General features: G+C 46.8%; 1 long non-coding RNA gene across 2 annotated transcripts; it reads right to left on the minus strand.

Moving 5' to 3' along the window:
- Positions 1 to 660: 660 nt before the first annotated feature.
- LOC141567876 (uncharacterized) lies at positions 661 to 11,870 on the minus strand. 2 transcript variants are annotated; one of them, XR_012490816.1, is made up of 4 exons: positions 11,628 to 11,870; positions 10,111 to 10,258; positions 6,205 to 6,345; positions 661 to 3,509 (listed from the first exon to the last, which is right to left on the minus strand). It is a non-coding gene; the product is annotated as an uncharacterized LOC141567876 (long non-coding RNA). The 2 variants fall into 2 exon arrangements; XR_012490817.1 differs by lacking the exon at positions 10,111 to 10,258.
- Between the last annotated feature and the right edge of the window lie 10,551 nt (positions 11,871 to 22,421).

Consider the following 22,421-nt stretch of genomic DNA (forward strand, 5'->3'; position numbering starts at 1 on the left):
TGCCTCTGAGGAAGAGTCAGGTGGGAGCCAGTCAGCCGTGACGCTGGAGGAGAGGTATCTTTGCGTGTGTCTGCGGGCGAAGCATCTGACGGGTTACGTGTGTGACTGCATTGCGGAGCTTCAAGCAAGCACACTCCCCTCTGAGCACATTCGCTTAGCTTTGGTTTATACCTTTGAGGACGCACAGATCAGTCCTGTCTGCCTACCTCCTTCTTCACGTTGAATATTTTCCAGCGAGCATTAAGGCTGTGTCTGAGTCAGCAAAAGGTTCTTTACGGAACCATCAAAGCTACAAACATCTGATCAGGTAGGAGGAGGTAGCAGCTTCCGCGCCGTTTGTGCTAACAATGCCGCCCCATCTTCAGGCAGCACGTTTACGTGCACGTTTTTAGTGCCGACAGGAGGGTGACATGTGTGCATGGTCCAGATGACAACTGGAGCCTCCCTGCCCCTCAGATCCACATGCGATGGCCTCTAACTCTATTTTGCGTATTCTGAAAGCCGGTACTTAAAATTCTACATGTTGCCAGGATGAGGGAGGGGTAGATAGACTCATATTGTCGTTGTCACCTCTGGCTCAAGGCTCCCGTTTCTGCTGAATTTGTTTAGTTTATGCCACTGCTAACGAGGGACAGCTGGGACCTTCAGGGGTTTTTTTCCCCCATGTTGGTCCAGACATGGAACTCAGCCCCATCTCTCAGTTGCCACGTGCACACGCACACATACACAATCGCACAGTTTTCATACATGCAGCCAACTTTCCTGAAAGTTTGGGAAGAAGATGGGAGGCTTTCTGCATTGACACAGTGTAATCATGGTCCAGCTGGATGTTAGATTCCCTGACTCTCCAAACCAGGTCAGCCATACTGCTCGGAAGTCCCCTCTCTTCTCAGCGCCCCGTACGCTCTGCTGTTCTCCAGGACTGAGCATGTCAGCTTTCTCATGTGTTTCTGTGACTCTGAACACGCAGGACGTTAGTGTCTCAGGGTTGAGTGCAAGCAGCTCATCCAGGTTTCCTTCTGCACACAGATTCTTTATTGTGGGGTCCAGGCCCTTCTCTCACAGATGTTTATAATCAGGATGGGGAGGGAATATGGGGGACAGAGGGAGGGACAGGACTATCCGCTCATACCGTAGAAGCATGTTCCCGCAGAGCAGCAGAGGCCTCACAGGAAACGAGGAAGGACGTCCTGTGGTGGCAGAGTTTGGGGCAAAGACAGAGGAAGGACAACTGCCCAAGTTTGAGTTTGATTCTAAGTAAATGGAAACACTTAGGAATGGACTAGATCACCTTCCTAAGAGCTTAATCCTGGTATAGGAGGAGAAGGAAAGAGAGTGGAGGAACGGATGTGGAATAAGACACACATTCTGAGGCACGTTCTGGAAATGTTCACATGCTCCCGGCTTAAAGATGGGTGATCGTGGTCCTGTTTCACCACCAGACATCTAAATAGATGTTGAGCAGACAGTGACATAGAGAAACCGGTGCTCCATAAGTGAGTCAGGTATATAAATATAAATATGGAAGCTGTCAGCCGAGCAACGGTAATAGGCTGGCTGAGGTCCCATCGCACGTATATAAAGACAAGCTCTGCGGGATGAGCCCTGGGGCACCAACCTTTAAGCCAGAGAGGGCGGCCAGAAAGGCAGGAGGAGATATCGAGAGGGTGGGGTCCCAGAAAATAAATTCAAGAAGGATGCCTGTCCAACAGTGTCAAACGCTGATGAGAAACTGAGTCTGAGGAAAGCAGACAGGTAGCCACAGGCCTTTGCAAGATGGAGGAGAGGTTTCATTGAGGTGCTGGGGACAGATGTCCCATGGAGTTGAGAACAGAATTAGAGGTGAAGAAACACAGATGGTCATAACAGACAATAATGTTGAGTTTTACCATAAAAAAGATGCAAACATTCTCTTGCAGAAATGATAAAAGTATTAATGTTTTCAATGAAGAATTCTTCCCTTCATTCTGAAATAATACGTGATTATTTTAGTTTTGATTTACTGCTGGGTTTTATTTGTCTTTAATTTGTTATGGAATCTTATAGCAATACTTCAAAGTGAGAGTTTGATTTTTTTATGCCATCTTCATCAGGGTTTGGACACAAGGTTATATACTGGATTTATAAAATTGAGAGCATTCCCATAATTCTATGTTCTAGCACTGTTTAAAAAGGATAAGATTTTTTTTTTTTTTAATTCACTCATAAACTGTCTTGGCTGACAACATTTTCAGGAGTAATTCTGTAGCTAGAATTTTTTTTCCCCAGTTTGTTCCACGGTTACTGTTCTTTTCAGGCTGCCTGTGTTTTCTAGTGTTACTTTATTATGTGTTTGTATTATAAAAACATTTGTATTCAGATTTTCTAATTAAGGCAATGTTTTTATAGTTTCGACCTCCTTTAAGCCCATCATTATATCTTTGTTATAAGATACTGATTTATACTAACCTGGATGTTTGTATTTCCATCTTTTTATTTTTCCTCTGCAATGTGGTTTTGCAAATTTGTCATCCCTATTATTTATTTTATTCTATCCATTCTTAGGTTCATTTAAAAATTATTTTATAGACTCTGGTATGGTTTTTCCTACACATGTTGCTGGTTTTTCTATTTCATCTCATCTGTTTCCTTTTTCCATTTTACCTAGTTTCCACTTTTTTAGCTGCATGGTTTTCTGGGACTCTGTGGGGAGCTACGCCTTACTGCACCTTCTGAATATTCCACATGCATCCTGGAATTTTCTGCTCAGTGAAAGTAGGCTATTTTCGGTGGAATACTTTGTGGATAACCTTGCCTTTCTCTGTTTGTGGCTTACTTCATTGGACCAATATATATTTTCTCTCCATTTTCATCATGGAAAGAGGTTGATATTTTTTTCAGATTATGTTTTTTTTTGCCAAAAGACAGGGTGTTTACACAGCACTTCTCATGGCATACTGAAGCGATGGCCAGAAACTTCTAGATCGGCAGCTGGATGTTCGAGTGATTTATTTCTAGCAAGCAGGCTCTTGGGGCGCTCTCTGGGGTGCTGACACTCCTTTGCCCGACCGTCTCTGTTTCCCCTGGCAAAAACCCGAAGTCTCCACGCAGGACTCCTTTCTGTCTCTACGTCAGACATCTGTCCCATCTGTAGCCTCCGTAAGTATCCTTCACTCCTGCACAGCCTCCCCTCATCCACCAGTGTGATCCTGAAAAACTGAGGTTTCAACTGCCGGCCTAGATCCAGCTCCTGTCCATTTTGACCATTCCTTCCTTAACTATAGAGACTGATCCTGGATGAGATGTTCCCCGGTCAACTCCCTGGATAAAAGACCTGATTTCAAAGAGAGACCCACTGGACTGACATTTTGAGAAGCTCACTCTGGCTGCTGGATGGAGAAGGGACAGCAGGGGACGGGGTGGGAGCAGGCAGACAGTGAGCAGCTGCTGCAGGTGGCCACAAGGGGTGGTGGCAGCTGGGCTCGCTAGTGACGATGGAGGTGGAGGGCCGTGGACAGATTCTGGAGGTGCTGAAAGAAAAAAAAAAAGAACTGTGATTTCAGTAAAGTCAGCTATATTATAAAAAACAAATTAAACCAACATTTGCCGATCATGTCCCAGTGTAGAAGCCCATTACATTAAGTGCCCAGTGGGGATGTGTTAGCACGGAGTGCTCTATCACAGAATCTTAAGTTGTGGTATTTATAGCTAGTGCTTCAAAAGTCACATAACTACATCAGTTCGTATCCCATCTCCTACAGGAAGCCTTCCAAGATTACCCTATTCTAATTTCTGAGGTGACAGTTATACTGGACATATTAACTTTTGCGTAGCATTCTATAATTGACAGAGCACATTTTGCATACGTTATTTGATTATCTTAAATTTCTGTGAAGTAAATAGTATAAATTGTCCGTGTTTTACATTTGGAGAAATTAAAGATGAAGAAATTGTCCAAGTTTACACAGTTAATAAATGGCTGAGGGGATGGAAAGAAATTTGTTTGTCAGGATTTATGTTATTAACATCTCTGTTCTGTAAATGAGCATATATTAGAACAAAACAAAACAAACCCACCCCAACCCAACCAAACAAAAACAAACTCATAGAGGCAGACAACAGATTGATGATTGCCAGAGGGAAAGGGGGACTGGGAGGGTGAAGTGGGTCAAATGTATAGTGATGGATGGAAACTAGACTTTTGCTGGTGAGCGCTCTGAACTGTATACGGATGTAGAATTACCATGTTGTACACCTGCAATTTATATAATGTCATTAACCAATATTACCTCCAAAAAGATAAGCACATTTTAAAAATGTAAATGAGGATACTGAGACTCACAGAAGTTACTACACACTCAAATAAACACAGATAATCAATGTGAGAGCCAGTATTTGAATGTTAGTCTGTGTGAGTCTAAAATCCATAGATGGGTCTCATTTATATTAGGGTTTATTTATATTAGCAAGAACTGGGTCACACTTAGAGTAGTGCTGTTTTGTGTTTCTCTCGGGGGTTTGCCTTTTTCTCTCAAAAAACAAAATCGTAAGAACAGAACCAGTTGATATCATTATCACTCATCATCATTAGTTTCAAGGTTTAATGTAAAAAGCACCCACTCTGGATTTTGTGCTCTACTTCCAGTCAGAATGAAACACTTTCTCCTGGGTCTTCATGCGCTCGGCACTTACACAGCTTCATTACCCAAGGTCAAGTGTGTGCCTGATTAGTTCTGTACGCGTCTCCTCCAGCAGACTCCTAGAGATCAGGTTCTGTGAGTTGTGTCTTAGTACGACACCCTTGAACATCTTAAGTGCTTACTAATGTCTGCAGGGAGAGGATTTTTACTCATCACTTGCATAGTCACCCTGTTTCAATCTGCAGACTGAAATAACATTGGGATTGGTGCTACCATCTATTGGGTTTTGGACTGCCACTGTGGCTTGGTATATATGAGGAAATTTTCATTATTCTCAACTTAGGTTGTCATTGACAATGAACGAATTGACCAAGTCCCTGTGATAAAAAACAAACAAACAACACACTGTTTATACAAACAGTGTAGGCACAGGGAGCCGTGGTTACCTGTTCCGGGAAAACCCTCCCGAATCCAAGTTCCCACCTCCAGCCCAGGACCAACCTTGCAAGCGGCCTGTCCTAGGTTCCCAGCCCCACGCCTGCTATGCTGTCTTCCTCGTGGGAGGATACAGGAGGGGCAGCTCGCCTGTGCCGAGTGCTGCTCCAGTTTATCCTCTCAACAAGCCTGCGCTGCACGACTCGTATTCCCAGGTCACACAGGTACAACTTGAGGCTCAGAAAGTGAAGTGACTTTCCCAAGGTCCCCGCGCTGGGACTCACAGGTGCTAGACTGACACTGACGTCTGTCGGCCTGAAGCCGGGCTTTCTGCTCTCGGTTGCAGCAGACAAATTGGTGTAGCTTGTTCTTGGGAAACAGTCCCCTTGTACCTCCTCTGACGCACCCCGAGTTGCCTCTGCTCCTTTCTGTCGTCTCCTGCCACGTCCCTGCTCTCTGTTTCGCTGTCACCTGCTTCCCTCTCTCCCTTCAGACTGTGCCTTATCGATCAGAATAGAGAAGCAGAAGGTTTCCTCTGACCCTTGGTTGGCAGCCAGATGGTAGCAGCCTCGAAGGCCCATTTCATACCGCACTTGACATTCAACCTCGGGCAAGTAAGTGATTTCAACTCTCTTAGGTGCCAGGTTTCACATTTGTACTTCAGGGTAATGCAACTAACCACGCAGGGCTTTTGTGAGCATTGACTGAAATAATATGTACAGAGTACTTAGCTTGGGAACTGGTCGGGAAGTTATGGTCAGACTGGTTAAGCACAAGATTTGCCCGTAGCCCCCAAACATTACTGGTAAATGGTATCATCACCCCCATTCTCCAGATAAAGAACGTGACGCTCCTGGAGGCTAAATCACAGAGCCAGTATCACGTGGTCGGTGTGTGGTGGGGCCGAGACACGACGTCAGGCCCACTGCCTTTCCCATTGCATTCCCCCCATCGGCTTCACAGGTAGTTTCCTAAAAAGACCCTGCTCCTCTCCTTATTTGCAGGAGCTTCGTGCTCCAATGAAAATCGGACTTTATCACCCCAAATCTGTGAAAGCATCCTTCCCTATTCTGTGCCCTATCTGTGCCTCCCCTATTCTAGCACCCAGGTAGCTAAATACAGCAGGAGAAATCCAGAACCGCCGGCTCACCTTACATTTGGGACTGTGGGTCTCTAGGGTGCAGCTTTTGAAGCACGGTCAGTTCTCACAGCTTCCCCGCCCGTTACTCTCCCGCTGTCCGCACGATGACACAGCTCTCCCTCAGCCGGACTCTCAGGGGATACATGGCTTCTAGCTCAAAAAATAGAGGGGATAAGAAGAGAAACCCCCACGTTTCTACGCCCACAGCCCCCACCTATCAGCATCAGCACCGACACCTCTACCTTCCCTCCGTGTCCCGTAGGTAAATCCCCTAAGTGACATTTTGGCGCAGCCCCCCCATGGGGCCTGGGGAGCACCCACTCTCTCGCACTCAGGGGCGGGGCGGCAGTGAGTTTCCACTCCCTTCCTGAGCCCGCATTTCCTCACCACCCCTGATCACTTCCCTAAGCCCGAAAGCAGGCTATTCCATCTCCCATCTTAAAACCTCGTGCTGACCTCACTTTCCCTTCCTAGCTCTGCTCCATTTTCTGTCTCTGTTTACAGCCAAACTTCCTAAAATAGTCTCCTCTTGCTTTTCCAACTTCTTCTTTTCCATTTCTCTCTTAAACTCGGAGCGTCCCTTTGCCACCACTCCCTAAAGAAATGACCGCTGATGATTTCAATATGCTTTCCAGGCTGTGAAACCCCGGGGCCCCTTTCCAGTCTATGTCACAGCTAAACTACGTGCAGCAGTGGACACAGCCGATTCCGTCCTCTTACAAACTTTTTAATTTTACTTCTTTTCCCCCAGGAAAACACATACATGAATCAGGGTCTTGGCAGATACAGTTGAAGTACTCAGTAGGGAATGTCTCTTCTCAAATGTCTCTTTTTAAGGAGACATTTTAATGAATGGACTATACAGAGAAGTGTGGCAGGGTAACGAGATGTTAAATCACCCTGAGACTAACCACCCCGCGGAGCCGTTAGCACCCCTAGACCTGAAGGGGCAGATGGTACCCATGGAGTTACCAGGACCTGGTTGAGAGTTGGAGCCAAAGAATGGGGAGCTAGGCCCCAAGTGTGGTCACAGAGTGATGTGGTTCCCACCAGAAGCGCTTTGAGGAGGGGTGGCTTGGGAAGACTACCCCCCCACCCCCTCCACCCTCTGATTTCTTGGCAATGACTCCCAAGAGCTAAATGCAGAGGGAAGCCGGAGGGCAAGGGTGCCCATGGATGGATTAAATAGGTGACAGCTTTCCAGGGCACATAAGAGCTGGAAAGGACAAAGAATGAATCTAAGGTGGTGACAGCAGTTGGATAATAGACGACACACTCCGTGTTCCTGCTTTTTCTTCTATAACTGACGGCCCCTTCTCCATTGTGGCTGGGTCTTCCTCACCTAAAAGTCGGGCTTCCCCATGATTCAGGCTCAGACCTCTTCTTCTCTTCTCTAGCTACGTTTCCTTGGTGATCTTTTCCAGTTTCATGGCCTCCAGGACCATCTATGTGGTAACGAGCCCCACATTTATATCCCCAGGTGGACCTTTCCTTGGAAGCCCCCCCCCTTAGGTATTCAGCTTTGGCCCTTGCATGTCTACTAGGCACCTCATATTCAACGTGCCCCAAAACGTGCCCTGAGCATCACGACGACACCGGGTCCTACAATAGTCTCCTCTGTCTCAGTTAATGGCAACTTGGTCTTCCTAGTTGCTAGGCTGTCTGTCTGGGCATCATTCTGCCTTAAATTGTTATCTCCTATCAAATGTCCAATTTATCAGCAAACAATTTTTGCTCTACTTTCAAAATAGCTCAGGAATTCAGCACTTCTCATCGCCTTGACCACTAAACCCTTGGCCAAGCCCATCACCAGGTATATAGGTTATGCAATAGAGCTGTGGTGGACAGCCCGGGCCCCTGGACCCCTCAGAACTGAGCCCATATGCCCTCAGTTGCTGGTCAGGCTGCTGGCTGAAGGCTCTCAGTGAGTCCCTCTCTGGGAATTGTCCGCCACTGAAGAGAGCATCCTCGCCCTGACTTGGGGTCAGCCTGCATCCAGTGACTGGCCACATGGGTTAGAAAGACTCAGCCACCTTGTCTCAAGGTTGGATAACACGAAGGGGCAGCCCAGCTTCAGAGTCCCACGGGGTCAGATGAGGCTTCTTTAGCACCTGCATCTCTGTTCAAACCTTCCCTCTGCCAAGTCCTATTTTCTCCCCTGCACTGTAATCCCCAGTGAACTTCCTGCCTGCAAATTTCCATCTTGATTCTGGCAGGGAAACCTATGTAAGACGGTGTCTTCAGTGACCTCCCTGCCCTCATTTGGGTCCGCCTGTAGTCTGTCCCTAAAAATTGCAGCAAGAGCAGCCCCTTTGAAACTTAAGTTGACACGATGGGTAACAATATGGAGGTTCTTAAAAAAATTAAACGTAGAATTACCAGCAATCCCACTCCTGGGTGTTTGCCCCAAAGAACTGGAAGCAGGGTCATGAAGAGGTATTTGTACACCAACATTCGCAGCAGCACGACTCACAATAGTAAACAGGGAAACACCCAGGTGTCCACTGACAGATGGACACAAAATGTGGCCTATCCATACAATGGGATATAATGCAGCCTTAAAAAGGAAAAACATTCTAACACGTGTTACAACATGGGTGGACCCTGAGGGCATTATTCTAAGTGGAATAAGCCAGGCACAAAAACACAAATGTTGTATGATTCTACTAACGCGAGGTCCCCAGAGTAGTGAAATCGATAGAGACAGAAAGTACAACGGTGGGTGCCAGGGGCTGGGGGGAAGGAAAGTGGGAATTGCTTAATCAGTCTAGAGTTTCAGTTTTGCAAGATGAGAAAGTTCTGGGATTGGTGGCACCACAGTGTGAATGTATTTAACGCCACTGAACTGTACTCTTAAAAATGGTTACGATGATAAAAGTATATTACGTACATTTTATCACAACTGAAATGAAACAAAAACCACTTGAGTTGGACTATGTCATTCCTGCTCCAAACTTGTCAGTGACCCCCCTTTTCCTCAGAGCAAGATCAAAGTCCTTACAATCAAAGCCATCAGTGGTCTGGCCCCATTGGTTGTCTGACTCTGGTCTTTGTCTCAGCCACATGTTGGGCCTCCAACATGGCGGCCTCTGAGCCCTGCCCTGCTGGCTCCTCTCCCAGGAGCCCCCTTTTCATGCAACATTTGTGTAGCTCATCTCTTCACCTCCTGGAAACCAATGCATGTGGGCTTTCCTTATCACCCTGTCTGACCTCGGGCCTCCTTCCATCTCCTACTTCACTGCTCCCCCTAAAACTTCATATTTTCTCATCTACTGTAACATTTACTTACTTTAATTATTACAGGTCACCTCTGCCTCCTCTAGAACGTCTGCTGCAAGGACGGGCATCTTTGCCTCTATTTTCATGGCTGTATCATCAGTGTTGGAAAAGTGACCTGCACATAGTAGGTGGTCAACAGGTGTTTGTAGAATGAGTGTGCTAGGAGCTGGATATGTATTTTGTTAATGAAATATGATTTGTTTGCCCCTTCTCCATATTTAGGATAGTTAAGAAAGGGTTTCTTGAAAAATATGGTATTGTTGGAAACGTGCGTTTCTTTCCTGGATTTAGTATAACTCAGGAAGGATTTAATCACCAGTTTCTTTTCAAGAGAGAACGCTCTCGAGGATGGATGCTTCCGTGACCAGTATGAAGATGCTGTCTGATTTGGCTTTCCTGGGGTTGCAAGAACACAGCTTGAGATGTTTATGTCCCACTTTTGGATGCATTTGGGCTAAGTTCCTGGAAAGGGAGATGTCCTAGTTAGAAGGCCATGAGTGATGGATCCAACAAGATGGCAAGTTTGCAGAATGAATGATCCACATAGGTCCTCATGGAGGGAAGGGGAGAGGTAAAGGATCATAGAGCTTCAACGCTTACCTCTGGGCCACTGCAATACCACAAATCTATTCCTACCCATTTGTTCAGCAAATATGAGAGTCCAGGGAAATGCTACTTCTCAGGAACCATTCCAGTCATGCCTTTAAGACTGGAATTCGGTAAAAAGACCCACTGTAGACTGCACCATGATTGCAGCTTGTTATATGCCTTCCAAGCTGGAGGACTGAGGGAGAAAGGAGGATGAATTATTTATTTTAGCTTCAAATTATCGGACCATTTATTAAAATAAATTTAAAGCCGTGATCCCTTATGTATTCCAGTTTATTGCATGCAAAGGTGTTAATTGGTTTTCTGGGATTCAGAGAATTTCAGTTCTACTGGCGCCCGTGTTTTCAGCCCGTTCATGAACTGAAGCCTGAACTTTCAGGATTCAGCCTGCAGACCACGCTGTTTGCTAAAGTGACCTACGTTCACAGCGCTGGGCTTCTCAAGCAGTGTGTCCAGCAAGAACATTTTCTATTTTACCCCAAACGTGCCCCTTTAGAATTGATTTTTTTTCAAATTCAAATAGAGGAGAAATTAATCATCCTTTTTTCTCTTCCTCCTTTTTTTCTCCCCCATCTCCTCTTCCTTCTTTTTCTTTTTCTTTCTTTTTAACTGATGGAGGCGTCCGTCTTAACTCATTAATGTTGCAGCCTGTCCTGTTCTGGTCACTATGGATGAACACAGGGAACGAAGGTAATGAACTAGTCCCTCCCCCCAAAGTTCCCTTGTGTCTCCGTTAGCAATCTCACCCTTACATTCTTCCTCAGTGTCTCAGGTTCCCAGGCAACCAGTAATCTGCTTTCTGCCATTAGAGTGAATTTTAAAACTGGAAACCTGCAGCACGTACTTTTGTTGTGACTTTTTCACTCTGTAATTATTTTGAGGTTCATCCATGGTGTTGCATGTAACAAAGCAGCAGTTCACTAAAATGTGTCTATCCATTCACGGGTTCATGGGGCTATTTCCCAGCATTTGCCGATTACAAATAAAACAGCTAAGGGACATGTCCACATGCGTGATTGTGGCCGTTACAGGACAAGTTCTGGGGATTAGTTCATGCTTTTACTTCTCACTGCCATATGGAGGCTTAATTTCCTCTCACATGCCTCATTCCAAATTATTGCAAACCTTGATGTCATATAGCTCACTATACTATCATTTCCTTTTAGTTGTCCAGACAGAAACACATTTACAGGCTTTATTTTCCCCCCACTAGCCTGAGGCAATTAATGCAACATTACAAGCCACTCGGTGTCAATATGATCATGAAAAAAAATAATTATGCCTTGATAATAGGTTCTAGTAGATTAGGTTTTTCAAAACTATACCTGTATCCCAATAGTATTTAGTATGAAGAATCCAATTGTCTTAAATATATTCATGCAATCGAATCAGATCTCAAAACACAAGAACCTGGTTAAGCAAAGAGGTCTTACAAATGTATAAACAAAAGCACAGTTGATTTGCAAATCGTTCTTTCCTCTGGAAAGTCTACATTATAAAATAAGTTTGTTTTACATGTTCAAAGGCAGAATGGGGCTAATTACCTTGCTACATACAAACCATCTCAGAATGCAGTGGCTCAATATAATGTCATTCATTGACTGTGCATCTGAGGGTCCGTAGCCTGGGCTGGGCGCAGCTAGGCAGCTCTGCTTCTCTGTCCAGGCTAAGCTGATCTTGACTGGGGCTTGTGAGTCCATTCAGCTCCCAGAACGGCTGGGGGCCAGCAGACATTCAGCTAAGGCTCTAGGGTTCTCCTCCACATAGAATCCTATCCTCTAGCAAAGAACACCAGATCTGTTGCCATGGAAACTGGGTTCTAAGCGTGAGAGAAGAAGCTTGCATCTCTTCTTGGGGCCCAGGCTTCAAATGACATGACCTCACAGCATTCTATTGGCCAAAGCAAGTCAGAGGCTGGAAATATCAACCACATTCTTATGGGGGAGGCTGCAAAGAATGGTGGTCTTTACAAATTTTTTTTTCTTCCAGTCTACCAGAGAAGTCCACATAAGAAATCTGAAAAGTTCTGAATTCCGTGACAATTTGTACATGTATGTTTTGACTTCTAGATTCGGGACAAACACCTTACATTGAAAACCCAGCCCGTGGGCCAGATTGAGCCTGCTGTCTGTTGTTGTAAGTGAAGCTGTATCAGAACGAAGGCACACACTTTATACAATCTATGGCAGCTTTCACATTATCACAGCAGAGATTAGTTGCAACTGAGGTTGGACAGCCCCTCCCAAGTCTAAATATTTGTTATCTGGCCCTTTACAGAACACTGCGAATCTGTTTCAAAACCGTCACGCACCATCGGGGCCGTCCATGCATTTTTGTTCGTGGCTCTGTTAGCACCGAGTGGCTAGTTATGTTGCGTACCACACCATTTAAATTACTCCACATTTGTTGGTTTCCAGCTGGAAGGGCAGGTCGCACCCAGTGGGCTTTTACAAAACATCTTGGCAAGTAGTCTCCTACGTTTACTTTTCCCCAGACAAACATCAGAAACCCTTTGTGAAATTTGACGGTATCACACTAATATTGCAGTTGGAGTTGTAATTTGACTTTTCAAATCAAATGTACGCTGATTTGAAAAGAACGAATAATTCTATCATATTGAGTGGGCCCATGTGGGAACCGAGTACAGCTCTCTATGCATTCAAATCTGCTGTATGCCCATCAGTCGACTTTCATCACGTTGTTAGTGTGTGGGGGTGGTCTTTTCAGTGTTCATTATTTGGTTTGTTTTCAAATAAGTTGTGTTAATTTATTTTAAGCGTGTCGAGATATTTCATCATTTTTATTGCTCTTAGGAGAGAAAAATGTTTTAATGTAGTTAATAGTAAATGTTCAGGCATTAGAAGAAGCCATTAAGAAACACTTAATGGGGTAATGTAATTAAAGCCACTTCTCTGAGACTCTTTACTATGCATCCCTTTATTAGCTTTCTTTGCATATTTGCATGTATTGGAAAGTAGAAAATTATATACTTCTTAAAAGTATTTTAAAATACACGTCTTCCACTGGTCTTGGCATCAAATAGCCACAAGCAATATCGCTCTCCTTAAATGCCGGCACAACCATCATCCAAAATTTTCTGCTTAGCACATTTAGCCGTTCTCAGTAGATGCTGGGGTCCCAGGATGCACCGTCTGGTCTTTTTGCTGAATCCACTCAAAACTCCTCTGTGACTTTTACATCACTGCTGTGGTCACTCGTCTCTCTTTGGGCTCCCACTTGGCTCAGGGAGCACCAGCTTTCCTTCCTCTCCCTGGCAGGGGTCTTGACATGGCGTTGACAATGATTTGAAATGACTTGAATCTTGGAATTGAGGGGACGACAGCCAGGGAATGGGAAAGATGGGGAGGGTGCCACATGTCACTCCTTGTGGTTCCAACAGGCCAAGCCCGGCCAGCTTCCCCAGGAATTCTAGCACCCGGTCCACACCGCGTGCCGGAGTGTGTGGTGGCGACGGCGCTCCCCCCTGGAGTCTTCCTCCTGTTGTTTTTTTGGGCACCAGTCTCGCGGCTCTGCTTTGAGACAAGGTACTTTCTCCAGGCCCCTCTCAGGTGCTCTCATTTCCATTTACCAGATGGTGGTTTTCACTCCATTGCTTCCCACGTTGGCAGCCTGAGTCCGTGCCCCAGGTCACTCCAATATGTCTCTGGCTCAGAGAGGAGGCAAACTGGTGGTGAATAATTTCCTGTGCCCATGAATTGGTAAAGATGCCAAGTTATACTTATTTCAGATCGTGCTTGTCCATTTCTAAAGGATGGTTCTGCTAATTGGACCAGGCAACTCTCGGTTAACCTGATTGCAGCATAATCAGAAGGAAATTTGAAATAATTGTCGATGAAGATGCCGTCAAGATATTGTCGTTGTTTTGTCTTGAGAAGAGAAGGTGCAATTTGGCCATGACTGTCCTCTAACAGAACTTGGAGGACGTCCTGGGGATACAAAGAAACACTTCATGCTGCTCCGAGGAGAGAAGTATAAAGAACTGAGTGAATACTCGAACACTTGTTTTTCATATAAGCAAGATTTGTTTTTACAAACTCAGATGTTCAAAAATGGAAATGGCTTATTGGAGAGGTAGTGAGCTCACTGGTCAAAGAGATATTTAAGCAGGGATAAGATGCCTGCTGAGAGAATAATTTGCTTGGGGTTCACCTATCCCCTATTGTTATTTCCTACAGTGTGGAGCAGGATATTGTGCATTCGAGAGGCAGAAGAGCAGAAATATTAATAACGCAAGCCCTAGAGTCAGGCACGCTTGTTTGAAACCTTCTTCTCTCATTTACGTGGGGCAAATCCCTTAATCTCGTCAAGCCTTAGGCTCCCCTTCTATAAAACAGGTTGCCCAGATGTCGCTGCTCTGGATTCATTTGCTAGCACTGCCGTAACAAAATACGAAAGCCTGGGTGGTTTAAACCACAGAAATGAATTTTCTCATAATTCTGGAAGCTAGAAGTCCAAGATCAAAGGACCAGACGGTTCATTTCCTCTGAGACCTCTGGTCTCTCCTCGGCCTGTGTCCGGCCGTCTTCTCCCTGGGTCCTCACACGTTCTCTCCGTGTGTGCCTGTGTCCTCATCTCCTCTTCTGACAAGGACGAGCGTGAGATTGGACTGGGGCCTCCTTTTAACTTAATCACCTTTTCAAAGGCCCTCTCTCCAAATAGCCACATGCTGAGGTTCTTGGGGGAGGGCTGCAGTGTAGGGCTTTTGGGGGGACACAACTCCGCCCCTCACATTTCCCATCTGGAGGTTATGTTTTGCCCACACGCACTGTCCAGGTGACTATACCGTCAGTAACCTGGGCAGAGGCATCTTCACGTTGCCCTAAAACAATCCACCTGCAGAAAAGCCTGGATGGAGATTTCCCAGCAGAGCTGGAGCAGGGATAGGCTCCAGGCCTACACTCTCTATGGCAACTTATAATCACGAGCCCACTTCCTTGTTTTTGGCATAGGTGACTCCGAAGCCAATTATTCCCTCAGTGCACATCCCCTCGCTGCTTACATGCCTCCATTACTGGAGAGCTCACCGCCTCTCCACGTGGTCACTTCCACGTTGGAACATGTCAGTGTGTATGAAAAGCATACACCATGTCAGGCGTTGTACCCAGCTCCTCGCAGCGTGCCTTCTGGAGCAGCATGGAAGGACCGCTTCTTTTTGCACCTGTGCACTTCTGGGGCGCTTCAGCTGCGTGTGTGTTTCCTTTGGTCATTCCACCTGTTCCCTCGGGAATGTCAAGCTTCCAGCCTCCTCTGTCTTAGTAGATTCCAGCCCCAACTCCATTATCAAAGTCTCCCTCCTCCATTAAGCAGGGGTGAGCGTGTCTCCCCATCCTCACCTGTGCAGACCCACCGGTGCTCTGCAGACAAAAAGGCCACCTCTTAGCAGGTCACTCCCTTCTTAGAAGGCGACTTGTATGTGCGTTAGGGACTTGTCCCACCCCCAGCCCCCAGGAGGCCCACCACGGGCTTTCTCCTGACTGCACACCTGGAGGAATTCTGCTGAAGGAGCTTCTCCACCGTGATGCAGCAGGCTCATAATTGCACGTGTCTCAGGTGGGCGGGGGGGGGGGGGCAGGAGTATTACCTGTGCTCCTAGGGAGGCTTTTCCCCTAAACGAATGGGTGAACAGATGAATGCTGTAAGAGAAATTCAGAGATTCCAAGGGTATTGTACTGCTTGAAAATAAGACTGGGTCTTATAGGAAGGTGTGCTCCAAAAGACGCATTAGGGCTCATGTTCAGGGGACGTCATCCTGAAAATCATGCTAGGGCTGATTTTCCGTTTAGGTGTTCTTTTTGGGGAAACACGGGGAAACCTGAGTTGACCCTGAGGTGACTTTTTCTTTTCTCAACGGGTATTGTATAATTCAGAATAGCTACTTTTCTGACTTGCTTTCTTCCCATTTCTACAGAGCCCTGTTTTTAATGGTGAATGTTTGTTGAGTGTTCACGATGGGCCAGAAACTGGTCCAGAAGCTTTAGTTAGGTTGACTCATGTCATCTTCGCAAACACCCTGAGGGGAGGGACTCTTGCGACTGCCCCTTTTATCCTGGGGAAACTGAGGCAAATTGCGGTTAATAGCCTAAGGTCTTACAGACAGCTAGAGGTACAGCTGCCTCAAGGTCAGGTGTTCTGGACCCAGAGCCACAGGCTGCGCCCCACATGAATCCTCCCCGATAATGGCGTGTCCTGGCGTCAGCCCACGATCAGAAGCGTCGTGAATCCAAATTGACTGATGAGCTGATTACACAGCGGCCCAGAGACAGCACAGCTGCACTGGAGAAACAGATGACAAATAGATGACAGATGGGAGCTGATTGACACTGAAGTCCACAGAACCCTGGAGTGCCGACCTCCTGTCGCTTCATCCAACCGTCCCACCAGCTGCCTGGTGCGCGTGGCTCAGCACGTCCCTGGACGTCGTGAGTGACCTGAGTCCCTGCCTCACACTTTCCCGCTGACCTCAGGACACTCCTTACACCTGTCTGCGTGGGCCTCCCCTTCTCACCATCAATACTGCTATGGTAATACCTGCCTCACAGACAGGGTGAGGGCTCCGTGAGTGGCAGAGGACAGCTGCCGGCACAAGGTCTGGAATACGAAAGGTGCTTAGAGACCGTTAGCGTGGTTGGCGTCACTATTGTCATCGTGCGGCCGGCGCTGCCCAGTTAACACAGACCCCTCGCATCTTGGAGGCAAAACCAAATAGGTCCATTATCCTCATGTTGGAGGTAAGTTATCTGAGTCTCAGGAAGGAAAGGAGTCAAGGTTACCACTTACAGAATGTTGGTTAGTAACACGGGTTCCGGGAGGAATATTGCAAACATTTTTAATTAATTAAATAAGTAAATCAAATGTGTGTGTGTGTGTGTGTGTGTGTGTGTGTGTATATATATATATATATATATATATATATATATATATATATAGAGAGAGAGAGAGAGAGAGAGAGAGTTTTCCCCATTGCAAGCAGTGATACTGAGTCTCAGAAAAACTTCTTTCCAAGGAAAACTAAGCTTATAAGTGGTAGAGCTGATATGTGATTTCAGGTCATCGCTTTCAAAATCTGAGCCCTTGGTTCTATAGTAATTCCTTCACCTGTCCCCAGGCTCATTCACTCACTTGACAGGTATTTACTGACTTCATGCCATCCTGCCAGGCACGACTCAAGACGTGGGAGACACAGCTGTGAAGCAGCCGGGAGAGGGTCTGCGCAAGGAGACTAGGCTGAATGGAAAAGGCTGCAATGTGGTAACAGAGTGAAAGGCTGGGTCTCTCCGACTCCATCTTGTTGGGCCGGGTGAGGCCAGGTGTCCGAGGACGGGAGAGGAGAATGTGCTGAGTGTGAATGGAAGTTAAAGCTGCCCCTTTCCTGGAACACCTCTTTACATCTTTATTTTTATTTATTTTATTTTTATTTATTTTTATTAGTTTCAGGTGCACAAAACAAAGTAATCCTTAGATGTTTATCACTTATCTCCCTCACACTGTGTCAACCCCCTCCCCCCATCCACTACCCCTCTGACATCGCACACAGCCATTACATTTCCACTGTCTCTATTCCTAATGCTGTACTCCGCTTCCTGTAACTATATATATATATATAAAATTGTGGTTGACATTCATTATTCTTCAGCTTCAGCTTCAGGTGTACAGTGCAGTGATCAGGCATCTACATCATCCCTGAGGTGGTCTCCCTAACGAGACAAGTGTCCATCTGACACCCTACAAAGTCTTTACAACATTATTAATGTGATCTTTACATCTTTAGTATGTAAGTGTGTCTGGTGGCGCTCGCAGGGGGAGTGGAGGGGGAGGGGAGCACCCCAGACAGGAGACGGCAGGAGGAGAGGCCCAGCGCACAGGACATCGTGAGTGACCGGGAGGGAGGGATGGGGGTGCCTGTGGGGGAGTTTGCACCCTTGATCGGGCCGGATGGGGCTGGCCCTCACCAGGCCATTCCAGAAACCGTGTGCTCCATCTGCTAGGAAGTGGGTTACATGATTTGATTTGTAGTCAGTGGTGTTTTAAGTATTTTCTTTTCCCAGGAGGCTTGTCTGATCAATGCTGTTTACACGGATTCCTTACTTCTCCGTATTCTAGTGATGCATGATTTGCCTTAAAGCGGAAGGGAACCATTTAAATGTCCTCAGAGCTTAGCAAAAATCCACACCCCAGCACTGACAGAGAATTAAAAACAACAGACAGAAGGTATTACTGACATGTGAGGATGGGCAGATGTGAAGTGAAAAGAGCACAGCAGGGCATAACGGGAAAGGTTGGATCCCCCTCACTATTCTACAAAGAAAAGAAAATTCCAGAACAGGGGAAGGTATGGAAGGGAGTATAGAAACTGTCATGGCAAGTGACAGGGCCTGGACGGGTCACGACAGCCACAGAGGAGACACCAGGATGGTCTCCAAGGGGCCATGAACTCTGGAAGCCGGATATGAATCAGTGCTCACATTTGCATTTTTCTGGGAACGAGAGCTTTACCTCCACCCCAGTTTCAGATACTGAGAGAAGCACAGCCTCACCAAAGGGCTCAGAAGCAGGGCTGTCAAAGGAAGAAGCCATCGTATTCCAGGAGGCCGCCCCCTTAGGATGCTAAGAGGCCTGACTGGTTTTCTCTGAGGAAGAGGATTTGATTGTGACAGCCTGGCTGCTCTTCAGTGCCCCATAATCGGATTATTTCGGCAGAAGGATACTTCACTGCTAATTGGCACAGGGAGAGTGCCAGGAGCCAAGGTGTCCGGCTAGAGGAGGGAGGAGAAAATGAGAAAAGGCCTGAATACTCAGAGGTGCCTTTGGAGACGTTTAAATGGGTTTGCGAAGGAGCCTGTCACATCTGGTTGTTGTGATAATTAGATTAGGAAGCAGAGAGATGGAGAGAGAAGGCGTGGGACGTAATCTGCACAGATTCTGCCGGAGGCCCGAGGTGGATCTGAAAATAGATGGTTTGCAGAGGTGACCTGGAGAGGTGACCTCGGGAGGACACATGGCCGAGCCCAGGCCCAGGAAGGCAGACGTCCCTGCAGCAGCTTCCAACCTGTCCAAGAGCCAGGAGGGATCTGAGCATTAGGACCCCCTGGTGCTTGTTTGAAGACACAGTTTCCCAGTCCTGCCCCTGCACAGGGCAGGCCAGCAGACCTGGGTGTGGCCCCAGGGCTCTGTTGTAAGCAAAGGTCCTGGGGGGCGCTGCTGCAAGTTAAGTTCAGTAGTCACTGACCTACTTCTAGTCTGTCAACATTAGCATTTGAGAGACGAGATGCTTGCCTGGAATCACATGATAAGCACAGCAGCACCCCCACCCTGCCATGTACTTTACATGTCTTAGAGCTCATTTTATCCTTCTGGGCGGGTGGTCTTGCCATGGTGACCTTATTTACTGTGATTGACAGAAAAGGATCCTGAGGTTCTGAGAGGACCAGAGACTTGCCCAACATAACACACCCAGTAAGTGATGAACAGGAGACCACATCACTGCTTCCCAGGCCCCACAGGCCATTGCTATCAGGCTTCCCACCAGCCTGCAGACCTGGAATTGCCATGGGTCAGCAGAGTGGGCAGACTGGGGGAAGAGCTGGACACAGAGCAGGGGAGAGTGTTCGTGACCTGGAACCTGGTGGGCCCCTCTGCATCTCTCTGTCACATCCACACACCTCTAGAACTTGAATATGTCCCTCTTTTGGACAACTCTACCCCGGAAACATCCAGGGAAGGAGATGATGGGGAATTCGCTCCCCAGCTTGGCCAAGGCGTCACAGCACAATTCCACATGGTCCTTTCCTTGCTGACGTGATATCCGTACAAGCTTCTTTAACCACATTTATCTTCTAAGTGAAAACGTGAGCAAATCATGCTTCTGCCTAACACGAGGTAGCCCTCCCAGGACCAGTGAGAACATGCTCACTGTCTCCCCAAAGGACAGTGCTGGCCCTGCATGTCCACTTGCCCTTTAGCTGAGTCACACCTCCCTGTAGGGAGCCTGGGACTCACCTATTGAGGTTCAAGGCTAACCAGAGATCAATATATCTCATGCTAAAGAGTTTGACAATGGGAGGGAGAGAAAAGATGACCTGGTTACTGTTACGCAAATCTATGTATGTGAGAGCAAGAAGGAAATACTCAGAATTACAATGATCCCCACTGATGCACCGGGCCAGGTGTTGTGTCTGATACGCATTAACTCCTGTCATCTGCAACCCCTTACGAGCCAGAAACTCCCAAGAGAATAGTATCGGAAGGGGTGGCGTAGCTCCACTCTTCGTTCTTCAGGCTGGTGCTGTAATTTGTCTGCGGGGCCTGCAAATCTCTAGCTACTGCAGAGGCTTTAAAGGCCCTCAGATCTGCTGGGCCTGTGGCCTAAGGGCCAGGGCAGCTTGGAAGACGGCTGTGACCTGACCCAGCACCTTTCTCCTCTTCTTCTTCATCAGCCTTTACGCTTCTTGGAACATGGGTCAGGGATGCTTGGCCAAAGGAGTAATATGCTGCCTCTAAGATCCAAAGAGACCCACTGGACATGGGGAGACCAGGTAGAGCAGCCTATAGTTCCCCTGGAAGGAATCTATGAACATGGCCCGGGCCACTGGGCCCCCAGAAATTGCTCTGAGTGTTCTTGGCATTTCACATCCTGTAGGCCAGACTCTGGGACGGACCTAACTGGGCCGTCCTTCTGCTGGTGTCACCTGCATTCACGCATGTGGTTGCAGTCACCTGGCAGTTCACCTGGGGCGGCATGGTCTCAGATGGCCTCACACACGTGTCTGCCAGTGGCTGCTGACTGTCAGCGGGCCTCCATCTCCATGGAGTCTCCCATCTCCACGGGAGCCAGCGCAGGTTTCCTTAGATGGTGGTCTGAGGGCTCTAAGAGAGCGTGGAAGCTCAAGGTCTGGGCAGGCCCAGGCTCAGAACTCCCATAGGGTTACGCTTGCTACACTCTTAAGGTCAACACCAGTCAGAGCCAGCTCAGACTCTGGGGGCTGACGGAGGAGGGGTAGGCGGAGAAATAGAGTCTACCTCTTGATGGGAAGAAGAGCAAAGCCATATTGCAAAAAGGGCATGGATACAGGGAAGGGGGCAATCTGTGGTATTGCCTGTAATCTCCCCCCGAGTCCACTGATGCAGGAAACTCAGGTCAGCTGCCAGGGCACAGAACAGGGCCCAGGATGTGGATGCCCTCAAGCACAGCACTTGAAGAAAACACCAGAATGCCAGCAAGAGGGACGTGTCGGAGAGGTGACCTTGAATTTTCCCCACGTTATTTATAATGTACATCCTATTTAATGGTCATTAAGTTCCAATTGCTTGTGATGCATCTCTTAGCTCACTGAGCTCAAGAGTTGACCCCATATTTGAGAACTGCTCTTCTAGACCGGAGAATATCGAAGAAGGTTCAGTAGAAGAAGAGTTTCCCAGAATTCCTGTGTCCTGTTCTGTTCTGGAAAAATAATATTTCTGGAGGTTAGACCTATCAATTCAAAAGAGGGCTCAGTTGTCTAAAAACTGAATGAGACGATTTTGTTCAGCCTCACATCAATCTAGATATATTCTGCAGAGGAGGTTTTTCTATAAGAATTAAGAAATGGGATACTGAACATTACCTACGCTGCTACAAATCAGTGTCTCAGAATGGTTGTTATCTCCTAAAGCAGAAATAATTTTGAACAGTCACAAATCTTGTGAAACATGTAAGAACACCACCGTGCTATGGGTTCCACGTGGTCTGACCCACGCAGAGTGTGTTACATGGCTGGGATATTACTGACTCACAGTTCTCTTCACACGTCTTGGCCGTGTGCCACCCACTACAGACAATGGATTTTGAATTAGTAATCCAGTTTTTTCCCCAGTGATCATTCTACCGAAAGTTTAAGACAATTCCACTGTTGGGATGCTTCTAATGTTTAAATTTCTAGGTAAAATGTATTTGTTTTGTTTTGCTTTTTACTATAATTCACTCATTTGACAAATCTTTATTATTGTATCCACTATGCCACTGAGTCCTTTTAGTTATTAGAAAGACATAAGTCAATAAAAATCAATGAGAAATTCCTGCGCTTAAGAAGCTTAGATTTAACCACAATGCAAAGAATTTTGTTAACGGGAAGAGAGTTCTTGGAACCATGTCAGTGGCGAGTAAGTAGATATCTAACAGTAGCTAAAGATGTGAAGAGTTTTAAGACTCACTTAACAAGAACCCCAAAAGCAAGCAGTCCCAACACTGCTTCTAGTGATCAAAGGATGTCATTAAACTCGGAGGATTCTTCAGTCCTTGGGCTCTGCCATCCCTGTCTGGTGGCGTCTTCCCTCATGGTTGC

Source organism: Rhinolophus sinicus, linkage group LG12, assembly GCF_036562045.2.
Source record: "Rhinolophus sinicus isolate RSC01 linkage group LG12, ASM3656204v1, whole genome shotgun sequence".
Classification (NCBI taxonomy): domain Eukaryota; kingdom Metazoa; phylum Chordata; class Mammalia; order Chiroptera; family Rhinolophidae; genus Rhinolophus; species Rhinolophus sinicus.